The following is a 15,185-nucleotide window of genomic DNA, read 5'->3' on the forward strand; positions in this document are numbered from 1 at the left end:
CCAAGATACAGGGTTTCACGCACAAGTCAGGTTGGCTGCCTAGTTCCCGAATTCATGCCTTGGGTTTGGATACAAAGGGGGTTGGCAAAGTGGGCAGAGATTGACCTTTCCAGCTAGTCAAATCTCAATGCCAAATATTAAATCAAAGCCAGGTCTGTGTTTAATTAAGAGCTCACCATCTTGTTTACAGTTGTTACATTTTTTTGTTGTTGTTGAGTGGTTACCCAGTTCACATTGTTTGCTTGACTCTGTGTGTGTGTGTGTGTGTGTGTGTGTGTGTGTGTGTGTTGCCGTTAATGCTCTTGTCTCTCCCCTGTTATCCCAAAGTTAACGATTAACATCTGGCTGTGTCACATGTGCGAGGATACTGATGACTTTGGAAAATACGTGGTGATTGTTTCAAGTTTCCCAAAGAGTGTGGAAGGCAGGTGTTTCATTCTGTTGGATGTGGGCCAAGTGTCGGCTCCACTCGGCTCCACTCTTCTGCTTTGGGATGCTCAGGTATAGAAGGGACGTTATTTTCTAGGGATAAAGCACGAAACAGTAGTGAGTCTTGTGAGCGCCAACGGGAAATATATAAAAGCATGTTCTCGCACAGCTAGCCTTGCTCTCTGAAACCAACACAAGCATGGGTGAACTCTACTGTGGAGCCTCAGACTCTCCTTGGATATACTTACAATTGGGAGGAGCTGCAACCATATAGCTTAAGATGAAATGTGCCTTATTATTGTCAAATACACAACTCATAATCGTTTAACTGAGTGAGCAGGTGAGATTCCTGTGTCAGGAAGGGCTTCTTACAGACAATGCATTCTTTAATACAGTTTAAAAAAAAAGTCTGTCTTATTTCCTTAAGGAGGTAGCTAGGCTTCTAATTTTCTTGTTCTCTTATTTGCATAAGTAAGTCAGGAGGATATCCATATAATCTCAGTGGAATTAGTGGAGAAGCCATCCTATTGTGCTATCACTATTAAGAACAGGAAAATTCAGCTGGGCGTGGTGGTGCGCACCTTTAATCCCAGCACTTGGGAGGCAGAGGCAGGAGGACTGATGTGAATTCAAGGCCAGCAAGTCTAGGACAGCCAGGACTGTTACACAGAGAAACACTGTTAAAACAAACAAACAAAAAACAAAAACAACAGCAAAAAAGAACTGGAAAATTCTGTTTTTTTTTTATTGTGGTTTAATTTTTCTTTTCTGTTCTTTTCTTCTTTTTAAAAGTGTAATGAAGAGGTGCCATTGAGAGAAAATAACCATTTTCAGAATTTTCCCTATTGGGTAGCTCCTGATTTTCCTCCCAAAATGAGTGACTGCTGAGAATAGGGGGAAAAAAAAAAAAAGAACAAAGCATAAAAGCTGGTGATCCCTGCTGGCTCCCTTGTCTTGAAGACAATAACTTGTTTATTGATTTAGTCCAGAGCCCTGTGGGAGGCTATGGGGGAAAGAGAATGGGGTGGGGGTGGGGCAGGATGCTACCTGCTCCCCTTGAGCTGTTCATCAGCAGTGAGTATGTGTGAGTTCACCCTCTTTTCACCCTGTAAGACAAGAGACAGCAACAGTGCCTTTCCAAAGGGAAGAGTTGGGAGAGCCTCAAAGAAGCAACATTCAAAATGAAGGAAGGCTTCGGGCAAAGGTTCTCAACCTGTGGGTCTCGACCCCCATGGTCCTTATCAATCTACACTACAATTCACAACAGCGGCAAAATTAGAGTTATGAAGTAGCAATGAAATAATTTTAAGGTGTGTGTGGTGGGGGGCGGTCACCACCACACGAGGGTGTCACAGCATTAGGAAGGTTGAGAATTGCTGACTCGCGGGAAGAGCTCTCTGTTCTTTTCCATTCTGAGAACTTAGTCTGTGGACACCGCCTCCCCCTGCCGGAACTTGTTTAGAGTGCTGAGGCCGTCAGTGTGCAAGGTGGGCAATGTTTGGCTCTTTATGAAGCTTGCTTTCCAGAGAGGAAACAAGGTGAAAAAAAACGAAAGCCATGCTGCTATCTTGCACCCCTCCTTGTGCTCAGGAGTGTTGCAAGGACCACAAACAGCAGGGCAGTGTGATGGCGCCCTATGGTGTTTGTCACCCCTATAGAACGAGTGGCCAGGGAGGGATTTCTAGGGGGAAGTTAAAAGCTGGAACTTCAGTGACCTCCGTGAGAGGACAGACACTTTCTGACCAGCAGGAGTGGTGCCTTGCTTGTACAGCTCCAAGTCTGGCTAGACTGAGATAGAAGGGATGGGATACCCCAGTGAGGCGGGTTGGCATACTGCAGTCAGTTCCGGGGCTCATCTCCCTGTGCCTGGGGGCCAGCGCTGCTGTCTAGCCTATTGTCCAGGAAACCCCACTGAGAGGTTTTGACCTAGTCTGAGCTTTATCTCTGTCTCCTCCAGGAGCCTCTCACCGATCACAAGATACTGAAAACACTGTTCTCGGTGCCTCATGGCTCCTTTCAATTTGGATGGTGTGCCAAAAACAGTTTACCTCTTTGGTAGTAGATTTGCGTTCGGATATACACTTTATAAGTAAGACTGCTATTTTAACTACTTAGACATCACTAAAAGAGTTTGTTTTTCTTCTTAGAAGTATGTTTTTAATTTCTGAAAAGTTGTCTTCAAGCGTAGAATGAATAAAAGCCGCATTAGAACCTAGTGTGGTTTTTAGTAGAGACGGTAAGGTGGTGTGTGTAGAAGGAGCTCTCAGCTGTGTGTGGTTCAGATGTCTGCATTTACAACGACCGGCTTTTCTTTCAGCTGTTCCAGAAGGGTTCCTGCAATGTCTCCTGTCTCCTTTATATGGTGCTAATAACTTCTTTTGTTGACTAAGGATTACATATTACATAGGGATAAAACATTTACCTTAAGGATGAGTTTAATGGACTTGGTTAATTTAAAAATTAGCGGTGACAGCATTTGATGAAAACAAATAGAAGCAAGACCCTATCGGAGGCAGTGCCGGCCCGCTGTTCTTTCTGTGCTCCAGGCGTTTGTAATGTGATTGCTGATTTTCATTTCGTATCTAAAGTGAGGCTCTATTATATGTCTTATAAAAACTAGTTCTGTATCTTCTTGGGGTTGGGGAAACATGGAGCCTTTGTTTTGCCAACACTGATGTACACTGTGCTCGTGTCACGTTCACACATCGATTCAGTTACCATTATCCTGAAATGCTTTGCTCTGCTTGTCTTTCTGTTGGGAGCTTCAGGACTGCACTGGCTTCTGGTCTTTGTAAGTCAGTAGTCTTGAGGGCAGGGGCCATGCTTGTGGGCAAAGTACTTGCTGTATAGGCATGAGAACCTAAGTATGAACCCACAATACCCGTGAAAAAAGTGGGATGTGGTGGCAGTCCCTGTAATCCCCATGCTGGGGAGGCGGAGTCTTAAAGTAAAATATGGTGGAGGGGCTGAAGAGATAGATGCTTGGCAGTTAAGAGCAACTGCTGCTCTTGCAGAGGACCTAAGTTTTGTTCCCATTACCCAAATCAGGCAGCTCACAACTGTAACTTCCGTTCCAACGGATCTGCCACCCTCTTCTTATCTCTGCACGCATCAGGGCATGCATATAATAATAGTATACATGCATACATACAACCAACCACACATACAAATAAATATAAATTAATTTTTAAAATGTGGTGAGGGGCAGGGGGAGGAAAACATTCAATATAGACCTCTGGCCTCCACACATGGAAGCCACAGGTATGCGTGTCCACACACTTACCTGCGCGCATACACATTAGGTTTTTTTTTTTTTTTTTTTTTTTAAAGAAACTACTAGTATGTGTCACTGGACTTGGAGGCATATCCAATCTGTATTCCACAGGCCACTCATGTCTCAGTCCCAGGGTCATTTGTAGATCATGTCACTGTGTCAAAAAGTTGGGCATTCCTTGCAAGTGATTCCAGTCCTTGTAAGGACTGGGGTTGCGCAGTAAGGCTCGGTGCAGAAGCAAACACCTGCAATATATTTGTAATCCATCACTCATGTGGGAGGTTGATTCCAGGAGTTCTTGAGCTTGAGGCCAGTCCAAGTGACGTTGAAGTCACTCTCTTTTTCGGTTCTTAAACAGACCTTGCATATCAGTTGGGAATATCTTGAGTCAGGACCTCTCACAGAGCTTGGATCTTATGGATCTGTAGGATGAGCTAGTTACCAAGGCCCAGGGATCCTCCTGTCTCTGCCTCCCCAGCACTGGGATGCGCATGACATTTTATGTAGTTTTTGGGGGACTTGAACCTTGCACTCATGCGGCAAGCGCTTTACCATTGGCCACCACCCTAGCCCCACCAGTCTGCTGTTAAATTGTATTCTTTGTCTCTAAACTGAAGACTCAGCAACAGCCTTCCTCCTCTTTCACTGAACTCTCCGTATGCGAGAACTTCATGATTTGTTTCCTTTTTTCGCTGAAAACAGTGTCCATTTGTTTGTTTGTTTGTTTGTTTGTTTTTCTGAGACAGGGTTTCTCTGTGTAATAGCCCTGGCTGTCCTGGAACTCTCTTTGTAGACCAGGCTGGACTTGAACTCACAGAGATCCACCTACCTCTGCGTCCCAGTGCTGGGATTAAAGGTGTGTGCCACCACCACGCCTGGCCCCAGTAGTGTCCGTTGGCTAAGGTGGATCTCTGTAACACAGTCGCTGCTCAGAAATCTTGGTTCCGATGGTTTGTGAGTGCATGTTGCATGCTCTTGATTACTTACTCTAGTGTTCATCAGTGCACTTAGAAATCCCCAGTTGTGTAAATATGGCATTTTCATTTTTTTTTTTTTAAATGTGAGGTTTTGAAAACACACAGTGGACCCTACAGTGACCCCATCAGTGTGACCTTTGGTTCAACAAAGGTTCCTAGGTCTGTGTGAGCAAACCTTGCCGTGAACTGAGATCTAGAGATAGTTGAAGTAATTTGAGGTGTTTGCCAGCCTAAAATGTCATCAGCAAGGTTTCCACTAACGAACTACTGTCTCTGAAGTAGTCAGTCCGTGACTAGGTTAGACTGAGCTAGAAGTTTTTGAATTCCGACTTGGGATTCGACAGCAAAAATGGGTATTTTGGATATTAACAGTATGTGAATAGTTCCTGTAAATTATTTCTTTTCAATATGCAAATAACTGAATTTTTTAAATTGAGAAGTTGCTTTATTAAAGTAAAATTTAGTTTAAAAAAATTCCTACTGCACATTTGGTCGAAAATTCTAGTCAGGAAAAGAAAGAAAAGTGCTACTTGGAAGTTGCAGTTGATACAGCTGCATTACCACAAGTGGCAAAAAGCAAATGGAATTTTTATTTGCTTGGTTGGCACCACGTTTGCATGGAACACGCCTTTTTACACAGCCCATTCGCAGATGGATTTTAGGTTTTATTTTAAGAAAATCAGTTGCGGGTCCCTTTCTCCATTTAAATTTTATTTTATAGGAGCTCAGGCAAGCTCAGAGCAAGGGAAGCCTGCTGCTTTCTAGCTTGTGCACTTGGAGGACCCCGTGGACAAGCGGCTGGTTTGGCAGGAGTTCTTGAGTGTTCAGACAGTGACCTGGGCGGTCTGGGAAGGGGCAGGCCTAGGCTCTTTCCATTTCTTCTTTAGCAAGGAGCCTGGGAGGCTGGCGCTGGGCTGGTTGTTTCAACTGACATTTCACTCCCTGAATCATGCTTTGTCTTCATACAGAAGCATGCTTTTACACACACACACACACACACACACACACACACACACACACTCTCTCTCTCTCTCTCTCTCTCTCTCTCTCCCACACACACACACACACACAGCGGTTGTTATTCAGGAAAACCTGTAAGTCACTCTTAACTTTTGCCTTTAACATTCTTGAGATTTATTGAGTCCTGTTGATAAGACCTTAGGTTAACCCTTTATTAAAAACTGTTATCTTAAAGAGTACAATATGATTCATATTTGAGGAGTTGTTTCTTTTACACAAATTAGAAAATATTAGCCATGGAGGAAATAACACTCATTCATTGTTCCGGCCTCCCAGTGTCTTCTCTCCCTTTCTCACAAGATGGAGCTGTACTGTGATTATTTTGTAAGATCATGTGATCACACCTTGCCCCCACGAAAGTGAAGCAGGAATCCCCAACCGCAGATAGGCCTTGGTGTGAGAGCGAGCTGTGAATGTACCTCATTGTTAACACACAGTGCTATCCATCACAGACAGGTGTTCGCCCTGCTTTCTGCTGAATTAATTGTCACTTACTTATTTCCCCATAAGATCCTGTTCTTGACTTCTTAGTTCCTTGAGTGCCCGGTACGCGGTAGGGATTTCTCGTTTGTTTGTTTGTTGCATGGATTAAACCGAGTTAGGTGCATTGTCGTCACGTTCTAGGCTACCCCTAGGAAAATTCAACATACTACAGGCAACATGACATGTTGCTGATGAAGATAAATCATGCAGCAGTTCTCAAATATGTTAGGTCAGCATTGACGACTGCATGCAAATTAATAAAGAATCGATGGACATTTATTTCCCCCAAGGGGTTTTCCTTAAATTGTCCCTTTTGATCTACTATAAACTTACAGCCGGCTTATGATTGAGAACTCTGGATCGGATACTTCCTGCTCACTACTTGAACATGAGTAATGTATTCACAGTTACTTTCTGATGTCCGTCCTGTCCTGAATACCCTATGCTGGTCTATTCAGTGTGAGTATGGTGTGTGCGGCATAGCGTGCTGTGGTAAGGACGGTGACTTGGTCGTGGTTATGGTGGAATGCATGCTGTTGAGTCCTCTAACTTCACTTAGTGGGATCGAGTCACCTGTGACACCTGGGCGTAGCAGTTAATTAAAAAGTAGGTCTATTAATGTTTATTATTAGCCCTATAATCATTACGACAGTATTCTCTAACCCGCTGTCACAATCGATACAAGACACAGACACCTGATAGATTTCAGAGTAGCCTTCTTTGACCTGGGGCATGGCAGATACTGCAGTCTTCACCTCCCAAGCCCCCATCCCATCTATAATCGCAAAACCACTTGCTTATTCTCTCACCTGGACCACTTTTCTCCATCCACGCCAATCAGGCTGTGTGCTCTCTCACATTAAGCCATCCCTGAGGCTTTCTCCTTCTCTATCTACCTCTCTCCTACCCATGATCCTCCTGTCCTCAAAGCCCGCAACCTTGGCCACACCTCCTCACTCTGCCCTGCCCAGGTATGTAGGCAGTTTTTATTAACCAGTCAATAGTTAAATAGGTGGAGCAAGGTTTAACAGCAGTACTTGGGGTACGTGACAGTCTGCTCGTAAACAGTAAGAATCTTGGGGTGGTGTGTCAAGCAATTAACAAATCATCTCCCCACCCCTACCTAGGTGCTTGTCTGACTTTAGTTAAGGCTCCTCATTTCAACAGTGCTGCTTCCTGGCCGAGGTCAAGCATTAGCCCGCTTCCCCCTTAACAAATGATGGGCTGGTAAAGTAGATGGCAGCAGTTCCCGGGTGTGGGCTCTGGAGCTCTTCCGTTGTGTCTTGGGTCCTGGTCTTTCTGCTCTAGGTTGGATAATTTAGGAAATCTCTCTTACGTTTTGAAGCTTAGCAAATTGTGAGATGTAGAGCCGGTGAAGTCGTTTGTAGTTACAATGCTGGAATGACTGGTATGTTATTTTAGGCCAGCGACTTTAGCCCCAGTTCTCCAATCTTAAATATTGAAAAAAGGAAAAGACCTATTGAGTTTACAGTATCATGGAGACTAGATTGAATTCATGGTGCATGATCTGGGCGTGGTGCCACACACCTTTAGTCCCAGGGCTCAGAAGGCAGAGGATGGTGGATCTCTGTAAATTTGAGTTCGAAGCCAGTCTGGGCTTCATAGTAAGTTCCAGTACAGTGAAAACTACATAGTGAGCGCCCCCTTTCACACACACACACACACACACACACACACACACAATTTGGTGTGTATGAAGTGCATCTCTAGCCTGCAAAGTGAGAAGCCATTCTCTGAGACAGTCTCCTAAAGCTGCCAGCTAACTTCCAGGAGTGTCAGCATTAGCATGTTGAATATGCCTTGTATTTCAGTTTCACCAAAGGCAGACTTAACACGCATTGGTCTTCACATAATGTCTAATACCCGAGGATGAGCCCCTTGACAGAGAGAGTTTATCCATGCAAACCCTCATCCAAAGTACCAAGGATTCTGACGTGGAAATCAGAACTTGGAGTCGTTTTCGCCACAAGGCTTGCCCTGGGAGTGACTTTGCCAAGCTGAGCTAATCTCCAGGCTTGAAACGTGATGCCTAGAAATCAGATTATGTACTTAATTAATGTAAGACCAGTAAGCTTCAAGCCTATGAGCTTGCTTAGCTCCCTTTAAAGCTAACTCAACAGTTTCAAATGGAAGTTTAGAGATACATATTTTTTAATTAAAGAGATATAAGCCAGCCAAGTTAATAAAAAATTTAAAAACCAACTATGATCATTATTACGTTTTTAAAAACCCTCTCCTTTGCATCATTATTTTGTGGCTTAATGCTAAATAACAAAATACTGGGGATATTAGACTTAAAATTTGGAGTGTTCATGCAAACATACTTTCAAATGTTAATTGTTGAAGGTGCTGGAATATGCATTGTTAAACATCTACTCGGTGTGAGTGAAACAGAGATAAATCCATGGAAATGAGTATTTGTTTTATTTCCTGCAGACAGGCAGATACATGGAGCTCTAAGGCACAACACAGATAGTTAAATTGTGGTTTTTGGGGGTTGCGTGCTCATGAGTCGATAGATCTTGGCTGCTCTTGCTTCTGAACACCAGGAGAAAAGTAGTTTTGAGAAACTATGGATGTATAAATTTACTTCACCATAAATAACCTTTTTAATTCTCTATATGCATGCCTGAACATCATTTACATACCTTAAATATAATAGTGCATTTTATTTAAAGATAAAGTATCTGTGATACATAGGAAAAATTAATATTCTGCTACAAGGAGGACATTCTGATTACTTTTACTTAACTTATTGTATGCACTTTCAGTATGGATTTTTAAACTATTACTGAAATTTACCGATCTATGAAAATATAGCCCAGTGGGTTTCTGTATCCTTTCAACTTGTTTGTTCTGGGTGTTTCTTCCTGCATGTGTTTAAATGGGTATAAGGCAGATTTTTAGTTTTTACTCAGTTCGGTCACCATTGGCATTAATTATTCTATGCAGCTAATGTACCTGTTGTAGTTAGTGTTCTATTGCTGTGAAGACATGTACGCATGCGAGCACAAAGAGAGACAGCCAGCCAGACACACCCTGGGACTGGCAGAGGCTTTTGAAACCTCCAAGCCCATTCCCAGCGACACCCCTCACCTCCTCCAACAAGAACACGTCTACTCAGAAGTGGCTGGCGCGCCTGAGTGCCACCGTTGCCATTGTCATTATGAACCTCCTCTGCTCGGAGATATAAAGTGACAGCCATGACAAGCTACTGCTTTAGAAAGGCTGAGTCATGGTCGTCAGGAACACGCCTTCTTCGGCTCAGGTGGAGAGCTAGGAGTTTTATGTGGCTGACTGTGTGTTTGTAAGATGCAAAGCGGCTTCTCTGTAGGATGTGAGAGTAAACTGTCTAAAGCTTTGCCTGGCCCATAAGCGATGGTTTAAGATCGTGCGTTTCGTTTATTTATTTTTAATTACTTCCTTACCCCCTCTCTGCTTCTTCACCCTCCCTTTCCGTTTGGTTTTTGTTACTTGGCTTGTGCTCACACTGGAGTCAAGGTTGGCTTTGAACTTGTCAACTTCTTACTTCAGCCTCCTGGGCACGGAGATGACAAGCCTGAGACAACACTTCCAGCTTACTGCCATTGCTTATGCAGAGTGTTTGGTGTTTTCTTCAGTCATGTGACGTCAGGAAATTACAATTTGAGTTGTTTGCATGTGCATGTTCATATGCACGGAACAATCTGCTTTCAAAAGTACTAGAGTTTAGCTTCATTCTTGCTATATAAAATAAACTACCACACTCCAGTCTTTACATTTTCCTAATTACCTTATTTATTATATTTACATATTACACATCTAATGCCCTTATATATCTATATTTACATACATCTATGTGGTTGACCGCATTGTTCTAAAAGAGTTGGAGAGTTTCTTCTTATTAGGTAATGTTGCATGTGGAATTGGTGGTTATTTTAAAGAGGAGTCAGATTTAAAAATTTCTACTCCTTTAACAGGCTCAGGGGCTATGGGACAGTTTAATCGCTGTATGCTGATGCTGTGAGCCAGAGTCAACTTTGCATCATGTTAACTTAATCACCCCAGGTGTTATGTGTCCATAATAGAAAGACATTAAGACATGAAGTTTTGGCCGTTGGGGTTGGGTCAGTAAGGCATGCTGAGACTCAAACCCAGGACTGGGCTCCCTGGCAGGCCCCCTCACCAAGCTGAATCCCAGCCCCTCCCAGTTTTAATGGAGGGCCTTGTGGAGTTGTTCATTGAAGTTATTTTTGAGCAGTCAGAAAAACCAAGGAGTCAGAAATAATGAGGTTTTTGTCAAACTCTCTGGCACTAGGACCCACTAACGGCCACGGTCCGTTAAATAAAATCGGCAAACGTCAACAAGAGAGGTATTCTGTGGGCATGGAAATTTGAATCACCTAAGTTATTTTTTTGGCAGGGTGGCAGCTTCGCTTTGCCTATGTGGAAGCTGGGGCCACTGCGTCCACTGGTGAAAGGGGTGGGTGCCGAGGACAGGGTTTGAAGCAACAGCGAAACCAGCCTCACTGGTGGCAAGAGCAGCCAGGCTTGGGCAGCTTTATTTACTTTTCACTGTTTACTTGATCAATTGGTACTGTGAACCATAAGCCTGGGGAAAAAGTGGGCCTGGGAAAGATGGGATCAGCACCTGCTTTGCTAAATATCTGGTGAGTCCGTTCAGGAGGCAGGTTGGCCACAGCTGTGTTTTCTTTTTCTTAATTATTTTTCTTAATTTCCTTTCCCACAATATGAGTTGGTTATGTCCTTTTCCTTCCCCCAATTCCAAGATCCTACCTGCCTCCTTACCCACCCAACTTGATGTTGAGAGACAGAGAGAGACAGAGACAGAGAGAAACAGAGAGAGAATATTAAACAGACTTTTAAAAATGAGACAAAAATGCCTAAACAAAACAAAACACCCACAAAAAACAAGAAACAAATAAACAACCCCCTCCCCAAAACAAAATGCTGTCTGTTTTGTGTTGGCCAAACTGCTCCTGGGCACAGGGTCTCCCTAGGAGTCTACTTGCTATACCTGGTGACACTTCCTTAGAGGAGATTCATTTTCCTTGCCAGCAGGCATTATTTGCAAGCACCTTCTTGACTAGGGGCGGGGCTTTCTGTCTCCCCGTCCTCTGCAGGGTTTCATCTGGCTTGAACCTGTGAAGGTCTTGTGTACTTGGCCGCAGTGTCTCTGAGTTCTGCCTATCAGTCCTGCTGTGTCTGAGGACGCTGTTTCCCTGGAGTCATCACCTCTGGCCCTTACCGTCTTTCCTCCTCTTTCTGCATAGATCCCTAAATTCCCGAGGGGAGGGATTTGAGAAAAGACATCACATTTATGGCCGAGTGCTCTTTTAGAAGTCACGTGATCTTCCTTCCCCCTTCAGCATAGCAGTGCTTTCAGCAGATGCATATTTAAAGTCAGTTTCCATAGTGACATCTGGCGGTGGCTTTGCAATCCCATGAAGCATGTTAGGAATGATAAATAGTTTTAGCTAATGGTTTCAGATTTCCAGCTTTTTTCAGATCGTTCGGCTTTGTTAACAGCCTTTTAGAGACAGTCTTCATTGTATTCTCAGGTTAGAAAGTTGGGCATTTACAACTTCTGTAATACTTCATTAAAGTAAAGGAATAATTCCTGATTATACTACCTTGCTGAGTAGCACATAGGCCAAACATGTCTGAACCTGTCTTCTGGACGCAGCATGTCCATCTTAGTAAGCCTCCCTGCTCATCCTCTTTGGTGGCCGCATTCCTCACAAGATAAGAATCGCATAATTCCCTGTCCCTCCCCATTTTTTCTTTTTTTAAAACTGGCTAGAAGGAATTCTCTAGAAGGCAGAGTTGCCTCTTCCTCTTGACACCGTGGCCTTATCTCTCTTCTAGATACACACTGTGGTTGTTATCTAAAAACATGAAGGAGGGAGGTAGTGGCACCAACCTATAATTTCAGCACCTGGGATACAGAAGCAGGAGGTTCTGTTTCATGGCAACCATTCTGTTTTTGTTTTAAAAGCAAAGAAATGAGAGATTAAAAAAAAAATTACATCTAGGAACAGAAAGAGAGCTGGGGGAAAAAAACACAACAGGTTGTTGAAGACAGGATGCAAACTCTAGGAGAGTCTAAAGATAAAGTTTCATTTTATGTTTTAAATCAATCTTTTTAAGTTTTGTTTTATGTTTTAAATCAGTCTTTAAAGACCATAAATTTTATTTGTTCCTTATTTTTCCCAGGAAGAATGAGTTTTTAACTTCCTACACAGAAAGCATCATTACTGGTTATCATCAATTGAGAGTTGACTCATAGGCAAGAGAATTAAGAAAAATAGGGGTAGAATTTTAAGAATGGGCACAGTTGTCTGGTTCACACCCAGTGGTGGCTTCAAGGCTTCTGTTTTATTTGTGGTTTTCCCTGTACTTGTGGTAGCCTTAGGAGGTCCTGGTCATAGGCATAAGGACTCGGGGTGACTCAACGAATAAATGTTATTTTTACTCATACTTCTAGATGGCGGGCATGTGGGTTATTTTAGAAAGGAGGCGGTCAGTAAAGGAAGGACTTGAGTCCTGTCAACCCTGATTTGGTTAAGGAAGTGCATCGGTATTAGTTCTGTGCTCTGTGCAGCCTATGACTTCTGCCGTAGGGAAGTGGATAGCTCGCCCCTTAATCTTAGTCTTTAGTGTTTGATGTATCCCCGTTTTGTTTTGTTTTTACAAATCCGAGCAGAACACCATGTTGTGTGATTCTCAGCTGTTCTTTATATCCAGCTATTTTTCTCCCGACCATATGGAGGAGTTCATGGGAGGGGTTCACATTAAAGAGGGACATAGCCCCTGACCCTGTTGCCCAGTTGATTGTGGGGCCAGAGCCAGTTCTTAGAAGAAGGCTACGCTGATGAGAATAGGGGGAAAAAAACCATGAAGACAAGTACATTATCCTTATTTTCCATCATAACATGTTTGTATTTTATATATCCCCTTAGAGCTGTTGTATCTGAATGAATTTATAATCTTCACCGCAGTATTGACATTAACAAAGTGTGTGGGTGTGGAGCCTGTCCTGTCGTCAGGGTTATTACACAAGTTCTGTTTATCCTCCGGTTGTTGTGCTTAGAATAGACCTGACCAGAAACTCTGGTGGCCTTGAGTTCAAATGAATGTAGCCCTTTACTGTGACCCTGGGAAAGTTCCTCATCTCAGAGTTTTTCATCATGCAGTAGGGGCAATAAAATAGCACCACGCGTGGAGGTAGGCACCAGAAACAGGACAGTGTAGGACTACCATGATGCCTGGCATAGAATAAACCCAGGACAAGTTGTTTATATAATTGTCATTGCATACTGGGCATAGTGGCGCACACCTTTAATCCCAGCACTTGAGAGGCAGAGGCTGGTGGATCACTGTGAGTTCCGGGCCAGCCTGGTCTACAGAGTGAGTCTAGGACAGCCAAGGCTACACAGAGTAACCCTGTTTTGAAAAATTGTTATTGCTTTATGGCCTTATAATTACATTGAGAGGACTAATTAAAAAAAAAAAAGGATACCAGCATGAAATATCTGATGGCTAGAAGTAGGAGGCAGGGGGTAATATCACAGTGTGTCTGTCTGCTTGAAATTTTCTAATAATACTTCACTTGTCCAATGAATTTAATTGCTTTTTAATGGAGTAGCAGCACGGGAGAGAAGCATACATGCCTTCATGTTGTTAATATATAATCTGTGTTGGGGAAACAGCCTGTGCTGCTGATTTCCTTGGGTAAAGTGATGGCTGGGGTGAACAAGGAAAAAACAGAAAAGATGTATTTATTCAAGATGCAAACAGTTACAAAGTACTAATTTAGTGAATTGTTGAGTATATAGAGATTGCATTTGGGTTAGAGAAAAAGAGGAATCATTTTACGTGTAATCAGTTGTTAATCATAAGTGGTTGTAAACAGTTATTTTAAGGTAGTTTACAATTAGTTATTCCCTATGCAGTGACTTTTTCTGATATCACCCCCAAGTAAGCAAGGACTTAAATTTAAATAATCCTAAATACAAACACTTGATTAACCATAGTTAACAACACTGTATTGTATTGGAAAAACTGATGAGTAGGTATTAAGACAAACACAAATACACACACACACACACACACACACACAAACTCATACACACGAGGTGGGGGAAGGCATCTATAGGAGGAGGTAGTGCATAGTTGATTAACTCAACTGAGCCATTCTACAACTTAGCCGCATTTCAAAATGTTGTGCTGCACGCACTCAAAAGAGTCCATTTGATATTTTAAGTGCATAATGTGGGTTAGTGGTTAAAGTAAATACCATCGTACTGCTGAACAGGGGGCTTTGGTTTTGGTATTTTGCGTCGGATGGGGAACCTTAGCGATTCTCAAGTTGGAGGATTTTTCGAATGTAGTCTGATGCGTGCTGTTGAACACTGAAGGCGTCATCCCTTCACCGTGATCAATCAATCAATCAATCAATCTGAGAGCCAAACTTACACCCTTAAATGAAAGGCCAAACTTGTTTAAGGGGGTTGGTATTTCCAATTCTAATCACTTTCTTGGGGCAAGGTTCTGGTGTTAACGTAATAAATTTCCATGACTGAGCCAAAATACACCAGTCCTTTTGACTATTTTCTCAGCAGTCATATGCTTGCGCTCTTACAGTTCAATTAAGAAAAAAAAAGTGTCCTAGTTGAGGTCTTAATGGAAGAGACTCTGTATCCCAGCTCCAGGCAAGATACTTAGGCAGTTTATTCATAAAGTCATAGTTTCTGTGTTTTATATATAAGGAGCTAAAAGCACCATGAGCATCTAAGGAAAGATACACCCTTTTGCAGTTTAGAACATAGCTGGGAAAATATATGTTTTTATAACACACTGGCTGTCTGCTTAAGATGGTGATAGTTAAAGCTGTTAAGTTTAGCATATAAGAGACCTGAGCAATCTCTCGTCCTAGAATTGTAAGATGTTCCTATTTTCTTTTCTTAGCAGTTTTTAAA

At 42.7% G+C, this 15,185-nt stretch overlaps 1 protein-coding gene across 5 annotated transcripts in view; it reads left to right on the plus strand.

Moving 5' to 3' along the window:
* FAT1 (FAT atypical cadherin 1) overlaps positions 1–15,185 on the plus strand; it is a 121,714-nt gene that overhangs the window by 40,135 nt on the left and 66,394 nt on the right. The gene's annotated exons all lie outside the window — the stretch shown is intronic.

The sequence above is a fragment of the Acomys minous genome (assembly GCF_964271855.1).
Source record: "Acomys minous genome assembly, chromosome: 15".
Lineage (NCBI taxonomy): Eukaryota > Metazoa > Chordata > Mammalia > Rodentia > Muridae > Acomys > Acomys minous.